The sequence below is a fragment of the Mesoplodon densirostris genome, chromosome 5 (assembly GCF_025265405.1).
Source record: "Mesoplodon densirostris isolate mMesDen1 chromosome 5, mMesDen1 primary haplotype, whole genome shotgun sequence".
Classification (NCBI taxonomy): Eukaryota; Metazoa; Chordata; class Mammalia; order Artiodactyla; family Ziphiidae; genus Mesoplodon; species Mesoplodon densirostris.
Genome location: NC_082665.1, coordinates 155,095,273 through 155,117,866, shown reverse-complemented (window position 1 = coordinate 155,117,866; position 22,594 = coordinate 155,095,273). Strand labels below are relative to the sequence as shown.

Sequence of the window (22,594 nt, the reverse complement as noted above, 5' to 3'; positions counted from 1 at the left end):
AAGCAGAAGATTCCAGGAGACATTGTACAAATGAAGGACTCTAAACCCTGTGGTTGGATAAGGAATTCTGGAAGGAAGGTATCCTCACCCGAGGAGAGCAGGTTCCTATACTTGTCTAACATCACATACCTGGACAGTTCCCACTGATCTTGGTCCAGGCATTGCCTGTCCTCTTGAGAGAAAACTATGGCCATATCCTGGAATGTCAGCAGTCCCTGAAATTAAAAGTACACATACCGTGTGGCCACGGGAAGAGTTCATAATGTGACCCAAGAAGAAAAGAGCAAGTTAAGAGAACTGGTTTTAATTTAGAAGAGTGTCTTCAATTACCCACTAATGTATATATATATATATATATATATATATATATATATATATATATATATATATATATATATATTTTTTTTTACAAAGTAAGTTTCTCTATCTTATTTCTAACTACAAGAAAAGAGTGTGGCATGTGATCCACAAAACCAGTATAGAGACTATACTTATCTGGAAAAGAAATGATAAAATGATGGTTTCAACACAGGCATATGCATTTTTGAGTGTTTTATTTATATCAAATTGGATAAAATGTGTGTATTTCTCAGACAGAAAAGACGTGTCGAGGTAGAAATGTACCTTTCAACTATTCATGGGTACACAAGTACACTGGGGAGATTGTAAAAGTTCAGATTGTGATTCAGTAGGTCCGGTGGGCCTGAGTTCTATTTTTTTAACAAGCTCACTTTTAACTAGTGATGCCACAGTCTGATTCATTATCGACAATTGTGAATAGCAGAGACATAATTAGAAAGGTAAAAATTCATATTTAATTTTGAGCTTAAAGTGTTTTATGGATTTTACACCTTTAATAGGATAGTAAGCACAGCAGCAACAATCATTTGTGAATATTTACTATAGACCGTGTATCTTTCTAACTTTGTAGTGTAGGACTCCAGGAAAAATGCCTGGGCTGCGGTCACAGTGGGCGGGGCCCTCAGGCCGGGCCGCCCCTCCAGGACCTCCGACGGGGCCCTGCGCTCCTGGCGGCTCCCTCCCCCGGCGCCTCCGTCCCTCCCAGAAGGCCTCGGGGCAGAGCGGTCCCACCCACTGCGCCCAGAACGGAGCCCGCGTTTCCGCAGAGCTGGAGCTCCCGGCTCGGGGTCTCTTCCCTCCGCCTTCACGGAACTGCCCCGGAGCCCGCGGCGAGGGCGGCCTCACTGACGCTGCCGGCTCTGGAGGGGCCCCGGAGGCCGAAGCCGCGACAGTCGTGCGGACGGCGGGCCGGGTAAGTGGGCGCCGACCCTCCGCCTGGTACGGTGCCCTGGCGGCAGGGCAAGACCAGCTTCTGAGGGGCAGGGGTTCGCTGCCACCCGCCGCTGCTGTGCAGAAAGGGCGGCCCCCAGCGTCTGGTCCCGGGAACTTCGGTCCCTCCTCTCGCCCCTGCCCTCGGCCTGGCTCGCGGGGCCTGGGGGGCGTGGGGAGGGGGTCGGCCTGAGTGTCCTGAGGGGAAACGGGGCAAGGGAGGCGCAGGGCCCGGCTGCAGCGTCAGCGCGCCTCCCCGCGACTGCGGGGAAGGCAGCTAAAAACTCCTCCCGAGGCTCGCAGGCCCCTTATTCAGCGGAGTCCCTCTGCCCTCCTTCCTCCCTGAGCTAAAGGACCGGGGGGAGGGGACAGGGCAGGGCTCTGGCGCAGGTAATGGGGACCATCAGCAGGTGATTGTTAACTAAGGAAAACCGGCTTTCCCAACGTGAGGAATGCAGCGCTTTTCTTTGTTTGAGGAGATGCCAGAGGCTGGGCTCCCTGAATTCCTTCCTTTCATATGCACCTCAGCGCTCTGGGGCCTGCATTCTGTATTTGCATATCCTGAGATCCTCAGGGCTCGCGGCTCACACTGGAGGGCTGCAAGGGCTGATGACTGTGATATCCTTTGTTTACTGAGGTGGCAAGAAATATTCCATTTCTCACAGGCTTGAGGGGCACAGAGTGAAAAGGGTAGGAGAATCTCACTCGGCATGTACTTTGGTTTACATGTAGATAATATGTACACTTAACTGTGCTACTAGAGGTTCTCAAGTGCGATCAATTGTACTACTGCCCTCTATGGATTCATTTCATGAATATCATAAGATACATGCCTATAGAATTGACTTAATCCATTTAAATAGGATAATGGTTTTTAAAGGAAACATAATAGAAATATGACAACAAATCCCTTACCACTAAAGGCTGGGTCTGGAGCAACCTAAATAAATGTTCCATTGTTAAAATATTGAAAGATGTATTCAATAGAAATATCAACAAAAATGACAAATGATGAGGGCAGCAGAATGTTGAAATGTTCTATCTTTATCCTTAAAGTGGCAGAACATCATGTATTAGTAGGCGCTGAGGGCAGAAGATGCCTGATTTATACCTTTGTCATATTTGTACAGTTGTTTCAACAAGTAACTTAAAGACCAAATGGAAAAAAAGGAGGTTTGTGCCTGAGATCATGTTGATGTGAAACCAGGGATGGCCACCTTGTCCCAGGTGAGTTAAGTTTACCTGGCAGGTAGACCACAGAGCTCCTGAGAAGCAAGGGTTGGAATTTTTCTGCTGGGTGCCCCTTAGGTTCTGTGACTTGACTGATTGTGAGTCATGTTTCGGGAAAGACCTGATCACAGGAAAAGGGTGGGGAAGAGTGATTTGGGGAGCAGCTAACAACATGCATCACGGCTCATGGCTTGAATGAATTTTAAAGAAACAGGAAAACAAATGCTTCTTATGGAATCAGAGAATGTCCAGCCGGACAATCCCAGAAAATGAGGAACACCCATCCCATTTTCCAGATGAGAAAACAGAGGCCCAGCAAGGTGAAATCCCTCACCCAAGTTGCACCCGTCTCTCCTCCCCACTACATGGTTCATGAAAGCACGACTTTTCCTGTCGTGATCACTGCTGAACCCCAAAAAGGACCAGGCATCTAGCCGCTGCTCCAAAAATTTTGGTTGACTGTAGGAACAATGCTATTTCTTTCTTTCTCACTCTTATTCAGGATTGTGCCAAGAACTCCCCAGGCTGCAATGTAATTCGATAAATGTAAATATTAATTGAGTTTTGTTGTGATGAGGACTTAGGCTTTGGAGGTAACAGACTTGGTTCAGATCTTGGTTCTGCCACTCAATAGCTGTTTGGCTTTGGGAACATTACTAAACCTCTCTGAGCTTATTTCCTCCTTTGTAAAGTGGGGATAAATGTATCTGAGCCAGCAGAGCACCTGCATGAGAGATGTGCACTAAATATTGGTCTTTCTCACTCTCCCACGCCATCTCTGTGCTTCCCAGAGAAGATGTATAGAAGGATATAGTACTTTTTAAAATTAATTAATTAATTAATTAATTTTTGGCTGTGTTGGGTCTTCGTTGCTGTGCGCGGGCTTTCTCCAGTTGCGGCGAGCGGGGGCTACTCTTTGTTGTGGTGCGCGGGCTTCTCATTGCAGTGGCTTCTCTTGCTGCGCTTGTTGTGGAACACCGGCTCTAGGCCCACGGGCTTCAGTAGTTGTGGCCTGCAGGTTCACTAGTTGTGGCGCATGGGCATAACTGCTCCGCAGCATGTGAGATCTTCCCTGACCAGGGCTCGAACCCATGTCCCCTGCGTTGGCAGGCATATTCTTAACCACTGCGCCACCAGGGAAGTCCAATATAGTACTTTATAAAGAGGGGTTTTAGTTGATTTCAGATAGTGTACATGTTTCTTGTAGAAAAGATTTTTCCACTATAGAAACATTAACATGCAATACCACTACAAATGCAGTATTCTATGGGTTAGATATTATCAGTAAATTTTATAAGTAATTGGGCAAAGGCCAAAGCACTAGGTACTGGGGAGTAAGAAGTCTCAAGTCTGGGGTGCCCCCCCACCCCAATTTCAAGAGCAGGGTGTGTTTTTCAAATCCATATTTCATCTGGTCTTTGTTTCTCATCCATCCTCTGTGTCTGCCTTTCACAAAAGGCTCAGATCCTCCACTTTCACACCCACCTGGCTGGCTGTGCTCCAGCTCCCGTCCTGGAACCTCTGCACGCATGGGTGTGTCTGCTCTCCCTGGGCCTCACCAGCTTTGCCAGGGAGCTGCTGTATCGTGCACTCCTAGCTGTACCCCAGAGTGCCTAGACCCTTCTGGTACATGAAGTACACCCTCATCACCATGAGTGCACGCCCATCCCCTTACCTTATATCCTGCCTCTAAGCCAGGCTTGGGGGTGACTAGTGTGCATTCAGCTATGTGAGGTGCTGGGATCAAAGTGAAGTTCCCAACTTTTGAAGTTGCAGGCTTGAGGGGCACACAGTGATGTAAAGTCGGGTCACCTGACCTAAAGCGGGGGCTGATTGCTTTAAAGCCAGGGCAGCTGGCTTAAACCCTGTGTCCCTCCGCTGCAGGACGAGACCAACTTTGGCGCTGCTCGGGTTTGCTCCAAGCCAGCACTGCTGTGCAGGAAGAGCTTCCAGTAGCGCCTTAGTGCGGGGGGACTTGGTCCGTTGTCTTGCCGCTGCCCTCAGAGCGGGACCACCTGCTCTTCTGGAGGAGAATCAGGGAGGGGGAAGTGCAGAGTCCCGGCTGGAGTTGCGGCACCCCTTGTCTGATGGCAGGGAAGGGGGGACGGGGCTGTGTGGTGTCCTGGGGCTGGACTCACCAGGTCGACTCAGCCTCTCAGCCTCCTAACCTCACCCCACACACCCCACAAGAGTCTCCGATAATATGTAATTGTGCCTTAGGTTCTCGGTCTTCAAACTCATACCCAGGCTCCCAGGTCCCTTGATTTAGCCAATTCCTCTGTGCTCTTTCTTCTATTAGATACAGTCCCAGAGGGAGGGGCTGGGGGATGGGACTGGAGGGACCCCGGCAGCACTGGCCTAGGCTGACTAAAGAGATCCAGGGCCTGCGCTCTCACACATGTGCGAGGACCCTTAAGGCGCAATCGAGGGGGCCAGTTAGAGGCAGTCCTTGTTGCCTCAAGTGAGTATGGATCACCGTCGGGTGGGGAGCATGCTGACCCCTGAGAAGTACTGTTAGAAGGATGTGTTCCTCCCTCGGGTTCAAGGACATGGGTGGGCTTCAGGGCTCCATTTCCCCTCCAGACCTCCAGGGCTGACTGCACCCCAGCGGCCTTGCAGACCTGGCTTCCTGTCCCAGAACTTGCCAGGCTCCAGGAAGAATCCAGACTGCAGAGATGGTGCTTGAGCGCTCCAGCTCAAGAAGTGCTGTCCCTGGGGACCCAACAGTGGAGGGAGGAAGGGTGAAGGGAGTAGGGGGGTGGGGTTGGGAGGGGTGGCTGCCCTGGGAGACGTTGAGATAGAAATATCGCCCCCCACACCCCCTGCCCCCTGCAACTGACTGACCCACTGATGCCATAGGATCTCAGGCCCTTTTAGTCAGGGATGCCTCGGTTTCTTTACTCCTGCGTTCAAAACTATGCAAAACCAACTCTTCATCCTCTTGCTGCCTGGCCAGGACTTGTAAAGCACTGTTCTTTTGGAGCACTCGTTCCCTAAACTGCAGTTTGGAGCTGTCCCAGCTATTTAAAGGTGTTCTCCTTAAACTGAGACTAAATCCTACTCTTTTGGAAAAACGCCCTGCACTTCTGAGGAGATCATGTTTTCTGCCCATTCCTTCCTTCTACTTCCCTCTTAAGAAGCCCTGTGCTCAAAGGGCTTGGTGACTTATTTTTTGCTTGATGTCAAAAAGAAACCTTCCCCATGCACCGCAAAAATCTTTCCTGGAGCATAGGTGTTTCAAAACCATGACCGTGTTTTGCAGTCAGTATACACTGGGTAGACTGCCTAGCAGTCCCTCCAAGAGCCAGAGGTGAGCGTAATCAACTTATCTGATTGGATGCCCTTCAAGTTTAGGAAGGTCCCATTCTTATGCCCCAGCAGATAAGACAGGGCCCTGGATGGCTGTGGCTGTGATTAGATAACTTCTGATGATTTTATTTCCCTTACTGAGCTGCTGCTTCTAGGTTAAATTCATTTTATTACCTGTCCTTTTTTTTTTTTTTTTTTTTTTGCGGTACGCGGGCCGCTCACTGTTGTGGTTTCTCCCGTCGTGGAGCACAGGCTCTGGACGCACAGGCTCAGCGGCCATGGCTCATGGGCCTAGCCGCTCCACGGCATGTGGGATCCTCCCGTACTGGGGCATGAACCTGTGTCCCCTGCATTGCAGGCGGACTCTCAACCACTGCGCCACCAGAGAAACCCTACCTGTACATTTTTAAAGAAAGACTGAAAAAGTCACTGTAATAGGTCAGGAGTCTGAGCTCAGGGTTAATCAAAGGTACTCACAGGGAGGAAGGTGGATAAACATAGGTGCGTAAAATAGGAGGGTTGGCAAGTACAGCCAAGACAACCGGGCTCACTGTGCGCACTAATAAAGGCCAGAATCTCCTCATTTATCTCTGGTGGGAAGTTCTGATGGTTTCTCAGGATCAAACTCAAATCATATTCAAACTAGGGGGCTTCCCAGAAGGCGCTGAAGCACCGGCAGAGCCCACCTGTGCTCCCACCTTGGCACTCCAGGATCAGAGTTGGGTTTGGAGATGTGGTTGCTGTAACCCCAAGGAGGTGAGCAGAGAGGAGGAGTTGATTACCGGTCTCCTCTGACTCTCTGGCCCAAATTGCCTGGCTTCACGGTGGGGGTGTAGAGTTTTGCTTTGAGCAACTTATGGGGCACTTCCAGACTGGTGGGGTTGCCCAGTGGCCCGACAGTCTGACAGGCTGGCTGCGGTGTGACCGCCCTTTGTTTCTTCAGAATCTGTTCATCAGGAGGTGCATGGTTGCGGAAGCCCATTCACCGCCACCCCCCGCCCCGAGGGTGATGGCACCTTCCCTGGCTGTACCCTATGATCACCAGGTACTTGAAATGAATGCAAGGTTTTTGACTTCAAGGAAGAGCTCACATAACCCCTTCTGCCTCATAATGTGTGGGATTTACTATAATGGAAGGACATTATAAAGAACAGGTAGAAAACTCACCTGTTGGTCTCCATGTAGGAGTTTATTTTGCATGAATCTCTCCTACATGAGTAGATAGCAGAGGTTTATTTTTGTTCCCGTGTGTGTAGTTGTGGCAGAGGACATAGGTATGGTGGTTTGAAGCCCTCAAAGAAATATTCTCAGAATTCTCAAGACTTCTCTTGATTGGAACCGAAAGAGACCTGGAAAAGGAGGAAAAGCAAAGGAGGAGGGAGAACGAATGGCTGTTTCTCAGTAAATTCACCTTCCTGGTTGATTTTTCTGTCTTCTCATTTCTTTTAACTTCTAGGTATGTCTAATGGAATGATGTAGAAAGGCTGATTTTTATGCTTTAAAAGATTTTACATCACAAAGAAACTAGAAGTGGCTAACAGAACTTATTCACATCAATGTTACATAGAGACTTTGATATTAAATTTGTATACTAAAATGGGTTAATCCAAATTTTCTCTTTCTTTTTGAGTGAATATTTGTAACATATTTTTGTAGATAATAATTTATCCTAGATATACAAAATTGTGAGAATGGGTACCATTTTTCACCACTTAAATGATTTCTTTTAAATGAATAGATCGTACACTTTAAAGGCCAATGTTGTCTTACATGTTGTTTTTTAATTCCTTGATTTCCAAAACTTGTGTTTATTTAATTGATTTCTATCTAATAATCTGTCTCTCCTTTATTGTTTCTTACTTTATATTTTATTGATCTATAGTTAATTTACATTATTATATTAGTTTCAGAGGTACAACATGGTGACTCATAAATGTTTAGGTTCTTCTCCATTTATACTTATTATAAAAGAGTGGCTCTATTCCCCATGCTATACAGAACGTCACTGTAGATTATTGATTTTATACATAGTGGATTCTTCCTCAGAATCTCCTACCACTATTTTGCTCCTCCACCCTGTCTCTCCCTGCTGGTAACCACTAGTCTGTTCTTTAATCTGTGAGTCTGTTTCATTGTTGTTGTTGTTGTATTCAATGTTTTAGATGCCACGTGTAAGTGATAACCTACCAGGCTTGTTTTCTCTGCGGCTTATTTTACTAAGCATAATACCCTCCAAGTCCATCCATGTTCTTGCAAATAGCAAAATTTCATTTTTTGCTGAAGTCATCATAAATATCATTTTTTTATCCCCTAACCTATTGATGAACACTTAGTTTGACTCTATATCTTGGCTATGGCAAATAACGCTGTTATGAACATTGGTGTGCAGTTATTATTTTTTTTTAAATAGTGTTTTTGTTTTCTTCTGATATACTCAAGAGGGAAATTGCTGGATATTATGGTAGTTCTATTTTTAGTTTTTTGTGGAACCTCCATTCTTCTTTCCACAGTAGCTGCACTACTTCACATTCACATCAAGAGTTTACAAGAGTTTCCCTTTCTCCACATCCTCACTAACCTTTGTTATTTGTGACCTTTTTGATGACAGCCATTCTGACAAGACTGAGGTGATATATCTCATAGTTTTGATTTGCATTTTATTGCCGATTAGCTATGTTTAGCATCTTTGTGCATTCTGGCTGTCTATCTGTATTTTTTCCTTGGAAAAATGTCTATTTAGGTCTTCTCATTTTTTAAAAAAATATTTTGGGTGTTGTTCTGATATTGAGTTGCATGTGCTGTTTCTGTAGGTTAGATATGAACCCTTGCTTGGTCATCTTTTTGGTGTTAACCTCTTATCATGTGCAAATATTGTCTCTCCTTCAGCAGGTTGTCTTTTCATTTTGTCTTTGGTTTCCTTTGCTGTGCAAAATCTTTTAAGTTTAGTGAAGTCCCATTTGTTTATTTTTGCTTTTGTTTCATTTGCCTTAGTAGACTGAACGCAAAACTGTTGCTATCATTTATGTTGAAGAATGTTCTGTATTTTCCTCTCGGGGTTTTGTGGTCCTACATTTAGGTCTTTATTCAGTTTTGCATTAATTTTATATACGGTGTGCTAAAATACTCTAATTTTATTCTTTTCCATGTAGCTGACCAGTTTTCCTAGTACCACTTATTGAAGAGACAGTTCTTTCTCCATATTGCCTGCTTTGTCATAAATCAATTAAATATACGCGTGTGGGCTTATTTCTGGGATCTCTATTCTATTCCAGTGATCTTTGTGTCTGTTTTTGCTCCGGTCCGATGCTCTTTGATTACTGTCGCTTTGCAGTATAATCTGAAGTAAAGGTGCCTGATGCCTCCAGCTCTGTTCTTTCTCAAGATTGTTTGGCTATTTGGGGTCTTTGTGTTTCTATACAAATTTTAAAATTACTTTTTCAAGTTCTATGAAAATGCTTTGGTATTCTGATAGGGATTGCATTAAATCTGTAGATTGTCTTTGGCAGTATGGTTATTTTAACAGTATTAATTCTTCCAGTCCATGCACCTGCTATATTTTCTCATCTTTTTCTGTTGCCTTCAACTTCTTTCACCAATGGCTGATACATTTCTGAGTACATGTCTTTTACCTGCTTAGGTGTGTTTGTTCTTAGGTATCTTATTATTTTTAGTGTGATTGCATATGGTATTGTTTTCTTAATTTTTTTCTTTCTGACAGCTTTGAGTTTTGTTTTTGTCTTCTTTTTCTAATTCCTTCAGGTGTAATGTTAGGTTGTTTATTTGATATTTTTCTTGTTTCCTAAGAATAAGCTTGTATCACTATAACTTCCCCCTGTGAACTGCGTTGGCTGTGTCCCATAGATTTTGGATCACTGTGTGTTCATTTTCATTTCTCTTGGGTATTTTTAGAATCCCTCTTTAATTTCTTCACTGTTCCTTTCTTCCCCTTTTATTCATCTGTGACGTGAGGACTATCTTTAATATTATGTTTGGATTTCTTTCAGGTGTGTGTGTGTGTGTGTGTGTGTATGTGTGAGTGTGATTATTTAAGTTGCTGAGCTCTTAATTTTACATGGACACTAACAACCCTGCATTGTTACCCTGCTCCCCCACAGTTACTGAATTTGACCTTATATTTTACATCTACTTGTTTTGTGTGTCCCTTAACTTCTTATTGTGAATATAGATGATTTTATTACTGTTTTCTTTCATCCTTCCTATTAGCTGTGTACATGGTTGATTTACTGCCTTTGTTGAATATTTGCCTTATCCAATGAGGTTTTTCCGTTAGTAAGTTTCCTTTTCTAATTTTTATGTTTCAGTCATGGCCTTTTCTTTTTCACTAAGAAAAGCCCCTTTAAGATTTCTCATAAAGCTGGTTTGGCGATACTGTGCTCTTTTAGTTTTGCTTCTCTGTAAAACTTTAGATCTCACCATCAAATCTGAAGGAGAGCCTTGCTGGGTAGAGTATTTTTGGTTATAAGCTTTTCCCTTTCATGACTTTAAATGTACCATGCCACTCACTCCCTTCTGGCATGCAGAGGTTATCCTGAAAAGTCAGCTGATAACTTAATGCAAGTTCGCACGTTTGTAACTTGTTGCTTTTCCTTTGCTCCTTTTAATAGTGTCTTTTTATCTTTATTTTTTTGCCATTTTAATTACAATGAGTCTTGGTGTGGTCCTGTTTGGGTTGATCCTGTTTTGGCCTTACTGTGTTTACTGGACTTGGATGTCTGTTTTCTTTCCCAGGTTATGGAAGTTTTCAGCTCTTATGTCTTCAGGTATGCTCTACACTGCTTTCTCTTTCCCTTTTGCTTCTGGGACCAGTATAATGCAAATATTAGTACACTTGATGTTTCACATGTCTGTTCAACTTTCTTCATTTCATTTTAATCTATTGTTTTACAGTTCATCTTCAGTGATTGCCAGTACTCTGTCCTTCAGTTTTCTGATTCATTCCTCTGTGTCATTTAGTCTACAGTAGTTTCCTTTTAGTGTATTTTTCATTTCAGTTATTGTATTCCTCATCTCTGTTTTGTTGTTCTTTAGTGCTCTAACTCTTTTTAAAAAAATTCTACCTTCTTGCTCTGGTCGTCCACTCTTCTCCTGAGTTCTTTGGTCATCTTTGTAGTCATTACCTTGAACTACTTTTTGAGGAGGTTGGCTACCTCCACTTCACGTAGATCCTCTTCTGAGTTCTTTGGTCATCTTTATAGTCATTACCTTGAACTACTTTTTGAGGAGGTTGGCTACCTCCACTTCACGTAGATCCTCTTCTGAGTTCTTTGGTCATCTCTATAGTCATTACCTCGAACTACTTTTTGAGGAGATTGGCTACCTCCACTTCACGTAGATCTTCTCCTGAGTTCTTTGGTCATCTTTGTAGTCATTACCTTGAACTACTTTTTGAGGAGATTGGCTACCTCCACTTCACGTAGATCCTCTTCTGAGTTCTTTGGTCATCTTTGTAGTCATTACCTTGAACTCTCTGTTGAGGAGATTGGCTACCTCCACTTCACGTAGATCCTCTTCTGAGTTCTTTGATCATCTCTATAGTCATTACCTTGAACTCTCTGTTGAGGAGATTGGCTACCTCCACTTCACGTAGATCCTCTCCTGAGTTCTTTGATCATCTTTGTAGTCATTACCTTGAACTACTTTTTGAGGAGGTTGGCTACCTCCACTTCACTTAGATCTTCTCCTGAGTTCTTTGGTCATCTTTGTAGTCATTACCTTGAACTACTTTTTGAGGAGATTGGCTACCTCCACTTCACGTAGATCCTCTTCTGAGTTCTTTGGTCATCTTTGTAGTCATTACCTTGAACTACTTTTTGAGGAGATTGGCTACCTCCACTTCACTTAGATCTTCTCCTGAGTTCTTTGGTCATCTTTGTAGTCATTACCTTGAACTACTTTTTGAGGAGATTGGCTACCTCCACTTCACGTAGATCCTCTTCTGAGTTCTTTGATCATCTCTGTAGTCATTACCTTGAACTACTTTTTGAGGAGGTTGGCTACCTCCACTTCACGTAGATCCTCTTCTGAGTTCTTTGGTCATCTCTGTAGTCATTACCTTGAACTACTTTTTGAGGAGGTTGGCTACCTCCACTTCACGTAGATCCTCTTCTGAGTTCTTTGGTCATCTTTGTAGTCATTACCTTGAACTACTTTTTGAGGAGGTTGGCTACCTCCACTTCACGTAGATCTTCTCCTGAGTTCTTTGATCATCTTTCTAGTCATTACCTTGAACTACTTTTTGAGGAGGTTGGCTACCTCCACTTCACGTAGATCCTCTTCTGAGTTCTTTGGTCATCTTTGTAGTCATTACCTTGAACTACTTTTTGAGGAGATTGGCTGCCTCCCCTTCACGTAGATCCTCTTCTGAGTTCTTTGGTCATCTTTGTAGTCATTACCTTGAACTACTTTTTGAGGAGGTTGGCTACCTCCCCTTCACGTAGATCCTCTTCTGAGTTCTTTGGTCATCTTTGTAGTCATTACCTTGAACTACTTTTTGAGGAGGTTGGCTACCTCCACTTCACGTAGATCCTCTTCTGAGTTCTTTGATCATCTCTGTAGTCATTACCTTGAACTACTTGTTGAGGAGGTTGGCTACCTCCCCTTCACGTAGATCCTCTTCTGAGTTCTTTGGTCATCTCTGTAGTCATTACCTTGAACTACTTGTTGAGGAGGTTGGCTACCTCCACTTCACGTAGATCCTCTTCTGAGTTCTTTGGTCATCTCTGTAGTCATTACCTTGAACTACTTGTTGAGGAGATTGGCTACCTCCACTTCACGTAGATCCTCTTCTGAGTTCTTTGATCATCTTTGTAGTCATTACCTTGAACTACTTGTTGAGGAGGTTGGCTACCTCCCCTTCACGTAGATCCTCTCCTGAGCTCTTATCTTGTTCCTTCATTTGGATCGTGTTTCAGTGTCACCTCATTTTTCTTAACTTGCTGTTTTTATTGCTGTGTATGTAGTAGGTTCGTTACATTTCCTGACCTTCTAGAAGTGGCCTTTTGTAGGAGGGGTCCTATGTGTCCCAGAAGCCCACTGTCCCCTGGTCACTAGAACTATATGTTCTAGGTGTACCCCCTATGTGGGCTACTTGGGCTCTTCTGTTGTGGTGGGCTGACTACTGTGGGTGGTCTGGTAGGCTTGGCTGCCCCCAGACGGCTTGTTTGACAGACTCTGCCTTGTATGGAGGCTGTCTGTGCTGCTTGGTGAGGCTAAATCATAAGGCAGTTGGCTGCACGACTCTGTGGGACACCAAATCTAGTGCTGGTTCACTTATGGGTAGAATTGCAGTCCAGGTGATATCAGGGCTAGTGCCCAGTCACTGGGGTGATGCTGGCTACTGGGAGGAAGACACAGGTCCTGAGTTCTGGCTGCAGGGCCCAGGAGTCTCAGAGTTGGTGTTGGATCACTGTTCCTGACACAGCTATCTGCAGGGTCTGGGGTATCCCTAATCTTGTGCTGTCATTCTGATGGGCAGGGTCAAGATGCAAGTGAGTCCATGGCTGCTTCTGGCCTGCAAGTGAGTGTTCTGGTCACACAGGCTGCTGGGCTGTGGTATTCCTGGAGCTGGTGTGTGCCTGTTGGTGTATGAGGCTGATCCCACTGCTAGAGCAGATTTGCTGTTGGGTAGGTCCAAGCTCCATCCAGTCCCTGTGCAGCAATCACCTGCCGACGGTGAGACTGATTCCAAGGCCAGAGCAGGCTCACTTGTCAGAGGGGCCAAGGACTCTGGGGCTGGTGCCTCTCCACTTAGGTGTGGAGGCTGGTCCTGGGGCTTTTGGTGGCTGGGCCCATGTCCAGCGGCAGCTGTGCATTGAGAGGGTCTGAAAGCAGCCTGTTTGCTGGTGGATGGGGCTATGCCCCTGCTCAGTCAGTTGCTTGGCCTGCAGCATCCTAGTACTTGTGTCTATAGTCTGGTGGAAATGGATAGGGCTAGACCCTGAGGCTAAAAAGATAGAGGGAGGACTCTGAAATTATGCTTGCTGGTACCAGTGGCCACGAGGTAGAAGGAGCTCCCCCAAGTGGCTGCTGCCAGTGTCTGTGTCCCTGAGGCTGTGCTGTAGTTGCCTCTGGACTCTCTGGGAGACTCGCCAAGATCAGGAGGCAGGTGTGACCCAGGATCCGTTCAAATGACGGCTTCTGTTCTGATTCTCGGGTCATGTGGGATTTTGTGAGCATTTTTTTTTTTTTTTTTTTTTGCAGTACATGGGTCTCTCACTGCTGTGGCCTCTCCCATTGCGGAGCACAGGCTCCAGACGCACAGGCTCAGCGGCCATGGCTCACGGGCCCAGCCGCTCTGCGGCATGTGGGATCCTCCCGAAACGAGGCACGAACCCGTGTCCCCTGCATCAGCAGGTGGACTCTCAACCACTGAGCCACCAGGGGAGCCCTGTGAGCATCTTTTAAGTGTGGAATCTCTATTTCCCACAACCCTCAGGCTCTCTGGAAAATAAGCACCACTGGTCTTCAAAGCCCAACTTTCTAGGAACCCTTCTTTCAGCACAGGGTCCCTGGGCTTGGGAGCCTGATGTTGGGTTCATACCCCTTGCCACCTGAGTGCACCTCAGAAATTGTAATTATTCTCCCATCTGTGGGCCACCCACCTGGGGGGATGGGTCTTGACTCTGTTGAGATTTTGCCCTTCCTTCCTGTCTTGCCGAGGTGCCTTACTTATATCTTTAGCTCTAAAACATCTTTTATGGTAGGTCTCGGCCTTTTTCATCAATTGCTGTTCTGTAAACAGTTGTGACTTTGGTGTGCCCATGAGAGGCATCAAACTCTGGGTCTTTGAATGCTACCATCTTAGACAATCTCTCCACTTCATTCTTAAATCATATGATTTAATTTTTCTTAGTATCTTATTTGACTAGCGACAGTTTAAAATTTATTATCACTCATGTTTACTTCTCCTGTTTTAAAAAAAATTGAATAGTGCATTCATTCATTTTGAAATGAAGGTAGTGACCTGTGAATTTCCATACCTCAAAAAATCAAGGGTAGAACAAAAGCATTTTCTACCGGTTTTACCCTCAAACTCTGCACCCCACACCAGACTGGGGATTAACCTCTTGCACCCATGCTCACCTTCTTTTTTTGGACCGTTAACCATCGCTGCATCTGTATGTGTGTTGACAAAGTGAACTCTAAGTCTTTCCAGTTTTTGTGTTTTGTTTTTTGGATTAGGGAACAGTCCTACTATCAATGTACATTTACTGGTCTGCTGAAGTTCATATTAAACCTGTCAAGCACATTACCAGAATTGGAATTGCTTGTATATACACTTTGATAAATTTTAGAGACAATGGTAGAACAGAAGTAAATTGTATTTCAAATCCCACAATATTCTCACACCATGAAAACCCTTCCCTTTTTAATATATTTGTGTGTAGTTTATCTTTTTGCCCATACTGTATTTCCCAGAGATGGGTAAGTGTTACGTTTCTTGCTAGCATATTTACGGTATTGTTCAAAGTCAGGCGTTTAGTGATTTAACATGATCATATTTCCATGAACTTGCAAGTACAAGATCTTCTCTCACACTGTCTTTTACTCCCTGCTTTTTTATATTGCCCTCCTAATCTCAGTCCTGGTCTTTCTTTATGTTCTTTATCAACCTGGATAGGTTATACTATTTTTTCCCTTATTCAAGACCAATAGAATAGAATAGAACACCCAGAAATAAACCCTGATATATGGCCAAATGGGTTTTGACAAGTTGCCAAGTCTTTTCAAAGTAGAAAGGACAGTATTTTCAACAAATGATGCTGAGAAGTCTTGTTGTCAACATGCAAAAGAAGGAAGATGGACTCTTACCTAACATCATATGCAAAAATTAATGAAAACATATCAAAAAACTAAATATAAGACCTAATAAAATAAAAAGTCTTAGAAGACGACACAGGAGAAGAGCTTCATGACATTGTATTTGGCAGTGATTTCCTCAATATGAAACGAAGGAACAACAAAGGTACAGCTAACAAAAAAATAAACAATTTGCAGTACATATTTAAAAAAATGTGTATCAAAGGAATGTAAACAGAATAAAATGGCAACCCACAAGATGGGAGAAAATATTTGAAAGCCATCTATCTGACAAGAGATTTCTATTCAGAATATACAGAGAACTCCTACAACTCAACAAGAAGCAAACACCCTGATTCAAAAATGGATAAAAGACTTGAATAGATGGTTCTTCAAAAAGATGTACAAATGACTAAGCACTTGAATAGATGCTCCATATCATTAAATGCATGTTTATATATTTGTGTGCATGCATACACACACAAGCACACAGACACATACACAAGCAGAAAACAAGTATTGGTGAGGATGTGAGGGAGTTGGAAGCTTTGTGCTCTGTCAGTGGGAATGTAGAATGATACAGCTGCTTTGCAAAAGAGTATGGCAATTTTTCAGATATTGAAAAATAGAATTACTACATGATCCAGGAAATTTTTACTATGAGGTATACCCAAAGGAATTGAAATCGGGGTCTTAAAGTAATATTTGTACTGCAGTGTATAGAGCAGTAATAATCACAGTAGCTAAAATATGAAAGCAACCTAAATGTTCATCCACTAGTTCCTGGATAAGCAAAGTGTGGTATACCCATATAATACAATATTATTCAGTGTTAAGAAGGAAAACATCTAGGAATATGCTACAACATGGATGAATCCTGAGGAAATTTAGCTACCAAATATGCCATTTTTGTGACTTTTAGTGAGTCATAACAATGCAACTACTTATTTCAATTATATGGGGTACTTAGTGTAGTCAAAACCATAGAAATTGGGAGGGTAATGATGCTTTTCAGGTGGTTATGGAACAAAAAGGAAAGTTATGTTTAAAGGATATAGAGTTACAGTTTTAAAACGTAGAAAAGAATTAGAAAGATAAATGGCGATGTTGATCGTCCAATAATATGAATGTATTTAATATCACTGAACGGTGCACTTTATAATAATTAACATGTTATACTTTATGTTATTTGATGTTACTAACAAAATTGGGAAAGAATGTAATATCAGGAAAGGGAGTGGCCCTGGGATACAGCAGAGAGTAATCAGAAGGGTGAGACACTGCATATGTTGAAGAAGAAGAGCTGAGAGTCTTCATTGGACAGAAGAGACTTTATACAAAAGAAACAAAATTCCTCTGAGGGTGTATTAAATAGATATCTGTGGGTGTACTGCTATCTCCCCTGGGTTATCTTTAAGAGTCTTTACTAAAGTCCATAAGGCTTGCTGAGGCTTTTTTAAAAACTGGATTCCCTAGGAGATAATTAGAGGGTGGTACTTAAGTCTATGTCTAAGTTGACAGATTTTGCAGGGAAGACGAACCTGAGAACAGTGGAGGTCCTGAGAGTGTAAGTACATGGAAATTGGAAAAAATAATAATAAAGGGAATTAGGAAAACTTTTAACTTCGAAGGTCATGTATTACTGAGTCATACCTGAGGTTTCTAAGGAGTTATATACACAGTTGCTATTTGGATTGCTTGTTGATGAAGATCAGTGGAAAAACTAGAGTCGTTTCCAAGTGTAGGTAAGATATAATGAGAGGATGGAGGTGGGAAGTAGGGAGGCCCAGACAAAAGTGGGAAGGTCATACTGGGCCAAGATGGTGGTAACATCCAGCAGTACAGATGGTAGGGCAGACTGTGGTTTCATCTTTTTTATTTCGGCTCCCCACCTCATCCTTAATAATTCTTTGGGAATATTTCATTGCTCTGTGATGCAGGTACAGAATTCGAGTGAGGAAACTACACCCTCAGCATCCAGCTGTCTGAGTCCTCAGTGTGCTTCAAATGATGGAGAACTATTGCTGCTTTATGAGAAGAGTTAGTACCTCGTAGCTAAGCTTTAGCTGGAACTTATGCAGGATTGATTCCAATTTATATATACTGTTGGCATGGAGGTTCCTCCTCCTCTTTTCTTGACCATTATGAAATGAATCTATATTTCTCAATATTTGTGTATATCAGATAAATACATGAAGTAAAGGAATCTTATATATTGCTCCCTGCATAGTTTGCTCTTTCTTGTTTCTCTTTTACCTTTACTAAATTAGCACAGTGAGAGACCGTGCAATGTTCTAATCAGGAGAGATTAGAACATCATATTTCTAGAGAGGTTGGTTGGACAGAGCAGGGGTCCCAGTGAGAATCAAAGCTTCTGTTTCTACTTGGAAGTGTACCTGTATAGAGTAGAGGGCTCCAGGAAATATCCTAGAATATTGCAATGTCCCTGCGGGAGATCACTAAGAGAGGCAGGATCTGGTCCCAGATCAGTGTACTATGACATGTTTGTCAGTCATCTGGTGTGAGATTCTCAGAGCCAATCCCGTATGGTAAAGCTGAGTGCAGAGTATGAAGAACCTGTGAAAGCCTTTGATTGAATGTTAAAGATGAAGCTCTGATTTTGGGGAGAATTTTCTTACCTGACTGAATGTCACCCTTCTGTGGGGATGAGATTCTGTGCTTTTCTTCTCTTGATGACCACTGACTGAAAGTCATTAGAGGATCATGTCTAGACAGCATTCTTTATTTAATTTCTTAAAGAAGAAAACATAGAAAACATTTTTATCCACTTTCAAATTGAGGGTCAAGGGGAATGACATCAGTGAAAATGTCAGAGTAGGGAGCTCTAGCTTGTGTCCATCACCAGAAGCACTGACATACGTGGTAAAACCTGTCAGAATGATCTTATCAACACATGTAAGTTTTCTTTTCTTTTCACTCTGTAGATTTATCTTTCACTGAAACTTAACTTACTACAAGATGTGGAGAATAAACAGGGAAGTAGAAACTGCATTTCCTGATGAGAGAATCACTAAGTCACATTAGTTGTTCTGAGCTATGTCTTACTCACTGTGACTGTAATTAAAACAAACAAACAAAACACTTTTTTTTGGTAAGTCAGTTCTGACATTTCCTCGTTAAAGACAAGGTAACAGATACAGATTTAGATCTACCAGAATTGAGCAAAATGTTGATTGTACCTGTGCTGCATATATGAGCATGACCTGCTACAAATCTTCATTATACTTATTGCCACAACTGACAAATTCAGTTTGGCCACTCCTGATATGTTGCATGTAAGGAATGCATAGGACACTAACCCCAGCTGGTCACAGGTAAACTCTGCCACGTGGATTACTGCATGTTTTCCTGCTGGAAGACCACACATTCTCGAGTATCATGACTGCAGAGTATGTGGGCTCTTCTTTTTTCTGGATAAAGGTTAGATAATCACCTAATTTTATGAGAAATATATAAATTGTATTTGCATATTCTTCAGGTTTTTATTTATCCATTCTCTTTCAAGTCCTAAGGGCAAATATTAAAGTGATTTCCAAGAGGGTGGTAAATAAGACAGCTACGTTTATGCTCCAAAATTAGCAATAAAGCATAATACAATTGTAAATGCATTAATGTGTGATTAATATGTAGATACTATGTAAATGCAATTTTAGTAATGCTTTGTGGAGAGCTTCAGAATCTAGGTATTTAAAAAAAAAGAAGAAGGAGTTTTTGAAACTCTCAGGGAATTATATAGAAGTCTTTGTGTCTATAATTATCAATCTGGAATAATGCATTTTCTCAGAAATAAACTAGGCATAAAATTGTAGGAAAAAACTTCATGAAATGAAAGAGCATGTGAGATGGGCATACAAGAAAAAGAATATTCTCAGAGAATAATGAACAGTGTGAAGTTCAGCAGAAGTGTAATACAGATTCAAAGAGTAAAACTTTGGAGAGCCTAATTATGAGTTCCTCATATTGCATCTTTGGAGAGACGGTAGTCATTTGAAATATGATGTTATAAGATGACGTTAACATACTTAAATACTTTCGTTTAGAAATGAGCACTTAGAACCAGAATAAATGAGAGCACAAAATTATGTTTTTGTTGATTTTTGAAGATCTCAGGTGAGTGCTGATAATTTAAATATATATGATGTCAGGCTTCCCTGGTGGTGCAGTGGTTGAGAGTCCGCCTGCCGATGCAGGGGACACGGGTTCGTGCCCCAGTCCAGGAAGATCCCACATGCTGCGGAGAGGCTGGGCCCGTGAGCCATGGCCACTGAGCCTGCACGTCCGGAGCCTATGCTCCACAATGGGAGAGCCCACAACACTGATAGGCCCGCGTACTGCAAAAAAAAAAAAAAAAAAAAAAAAATGGTGTCTTTCACTGCAAATTAAAGGAGCTGTGGAGGATTCCTGGAATGAATGTCAATATTATGACAATAGTATGAGTGTGTTTCATGTTTGGTAATTACAATCATTGTTGCTTTTGCTGTGGTCATCCATTTACAATGTTTGGTGTCAGTTGATTTTTCTCTTGTAAAAATAAAATGCAGTCTGTGTGTGTGGAAAAAAACATACATGATGTCGTGATAAAGTTGTATGTAATTTGAGATCTGGCAAAAAGCATTTCTTTTCTGTAATGCTAGGATGCTATTTGGACATTTTTGCAAGAAAGAGATTTCAGGATGTAAATCTCGTGTCTCTAAGGTGGGAAGCCAGTTCATGGTGGAACATTCTATTAAACTTGTGTGAGTGCAGAAATATTTCTTTGGAAGAAAGAGGTCATGAATCCCTTTTTTTTTTTTTTTTTTTTTTTTTTTTTTTTTGCTGTACGCGGGCCTCTCACTGTTGTGGCCTCTCCCGTTGCGGAGCACAGGCTCCGGACGCGCAGGCTCAGCGGCCATGGCTCACGGGCCCAGCCGCTCCGCGGCATATGGGATCCTCCCAGACCGGGGCACGAACCCATATCCCCTGCATCGGCAGGCGGACTCTCAACCACTGCGCCACCAGGGAGGCCCATGAATCCCTTTTTAACAGTTAGTGGTTTATAGTATACTGAATGAGCAAAATGGGTATTTCTGAACTTTAGGAAAAAAAATAGTTTTTCTGCATTTATATTATGCAGCTGATATAGAATATCAAAAATTCTTTATTTTGAAAAACAATGTAATCAATTTGACATAATTCATATATATTGAACCTGTGGTACACACACACGATAAAACATACATTCAAAAAATCTTTTTCACTTAAGAAATATTTTCTAGTGTAGTTGATTTACAACGTTGTGGTATTTTAAAATACATGTTTATTAGAGTATAATTGCTTTATAACACTGTATTAGTTTCTGCTTTACAACAAAGTGAATCACCTATATGTATACGTATATCCCCATATCCCCCCGTCTTGAGGCTCCCTCCCAGACTCCCTATCCCACGCCTGTGGGGGACATAAAGCACCGAGCTGATCTCCCTGTGCTATGCGGCAGCTTCCCACTCGCTCTTTTACATTTGGTCGTGTATATATGTCAGTGCTACTCTCTCACTACGTCCCTGTGTCCCCTTCAGCCCTGTGTCCTGAAGTCCGTTCTCTACATCTGTGTCTTTATTCCTGCCCTGTCACTAGGTTCGTCAGTACCATTTTTCTGAATTCCATATATATGTGTTCACATACAGTATTTGTTTTTCTCTTTCTGACGTACTTCACTCTGTATGACAGACTCTAGGTCCAACCACCTCACTACAAATAGCTCAATTTTATTCCTTTTTATGGCTGAGTAATACTCCATTATATATTCAGGCCATATCTTCTTTCTATATTCATCTGTCGATGGACATTTAGGTTGGTTCTATGTCCTGGCTCTTGTAAATAGTGCTACAGTGAATATTGTGATACATGTATCTTTTTGAATTATGGTTTTCTCTAGGTATATGCTCAGTAGTGGGATTGCTGGGTCATATGTTAGTTCTATTTTTAGCTTTTAAGGAACCTCCATATTTTCCATAGTGGCTGTATCAGTTTACATTCCCACCAACAGTGCAGGAGGGTTCCCTTTTCTCCATACCCTCTGCAGCCTTTATACATTATTGTATTAATTTCTGCTGTGCAGCAAAGTGATTCAGTCATATATATATATATATATATATATATATATATATATATATATATTCTTTTCCATTATGGTTTATCACAGGATACTGAATATAGTTTCCCCTGCTGTACAGTAGGTCTTTGTGGCTTGTCCATCCTATGTAGAATAGTTTGCTTCTGCTATTCCAAAACTCCCAATCTTTCCATCACTCTCTCCTTGGCCACCACAACTCTGTTTTCTATATCTGTGTGTTTGTTTCTGTTTTGCTGACATGTTCATTTGTGTCCTGTTTTCGATTCCACATGTAAGTGATATTATATGGTATTTGTCTTTCCCTTTATGACTTACCTCAGTTAGTATCATTATCTCTATGTCCATCCATGTTGCTGCAAATGGCATTATTTCATTCTTTTTTATGTCTGAGTAATATCTATTGTATACGTATACCACACTTTCTTTATACATTCATTTTTTAATGAACATTTAGGTTGTTTCCATGTCTTGGCTATTATAAATAGTGCGTCTATGAACATAGGGTTTTATATATTTTTTTGAATTATAATTTTGTCTAGATATATGTCCAGAAGTGGGATTGCTAGATCATATGGCAACTCTTTTTATAGTTTTTTTGCGGAACCTCCATACTGTTTTCCATAGTGGCTGCACCAACTTACATGGCCACCAACAGTGCTGAAGGGTTCCCTTTTCTCCATACCCCATCCAGCATTTGTTAATTGTAGATTTTTTTTAATGATGGCCATTCTGATCTGTGTGAAGTGATACGTCATTGTAGTTTGGATTTGCATTTCTCTAATAATTAGTGATGATTAGCATCTTTTCATGTGC

The 22,594-nt window shown here is 42.4% G+C and overlaps 1 long non-coding RNA gene across 4 annotated transcripts in view; it reads left to right on the top strand.

Annotated features, from left to right (window-relative positions):
* The first annotated feature begins 1,082 nt into the window (after positions 1–1,082).
* The window catches only part of LOC132490890 (uncharacterized), a 66,279-nt gene continuing 44,767 nt past the window's right edge, over positions 1,083–22,594 (top strand). For 3 of the 4 annotated variants that reach the window (XR_009532615.1, XR_009532613.1, XR_009532611.1), the window contains exon 1: positions 1,083–1,273. This is a non-coding gene — a long non-coding RNA (uncharacterized LOC132490890). Of the gene's footprint in view, positions 1,274–2,420; positions 2,518–22,594 lie in introns of all 4 variants that reach the window. The other variant, XR_009532612.1, reaches the window with a different exon arrangement.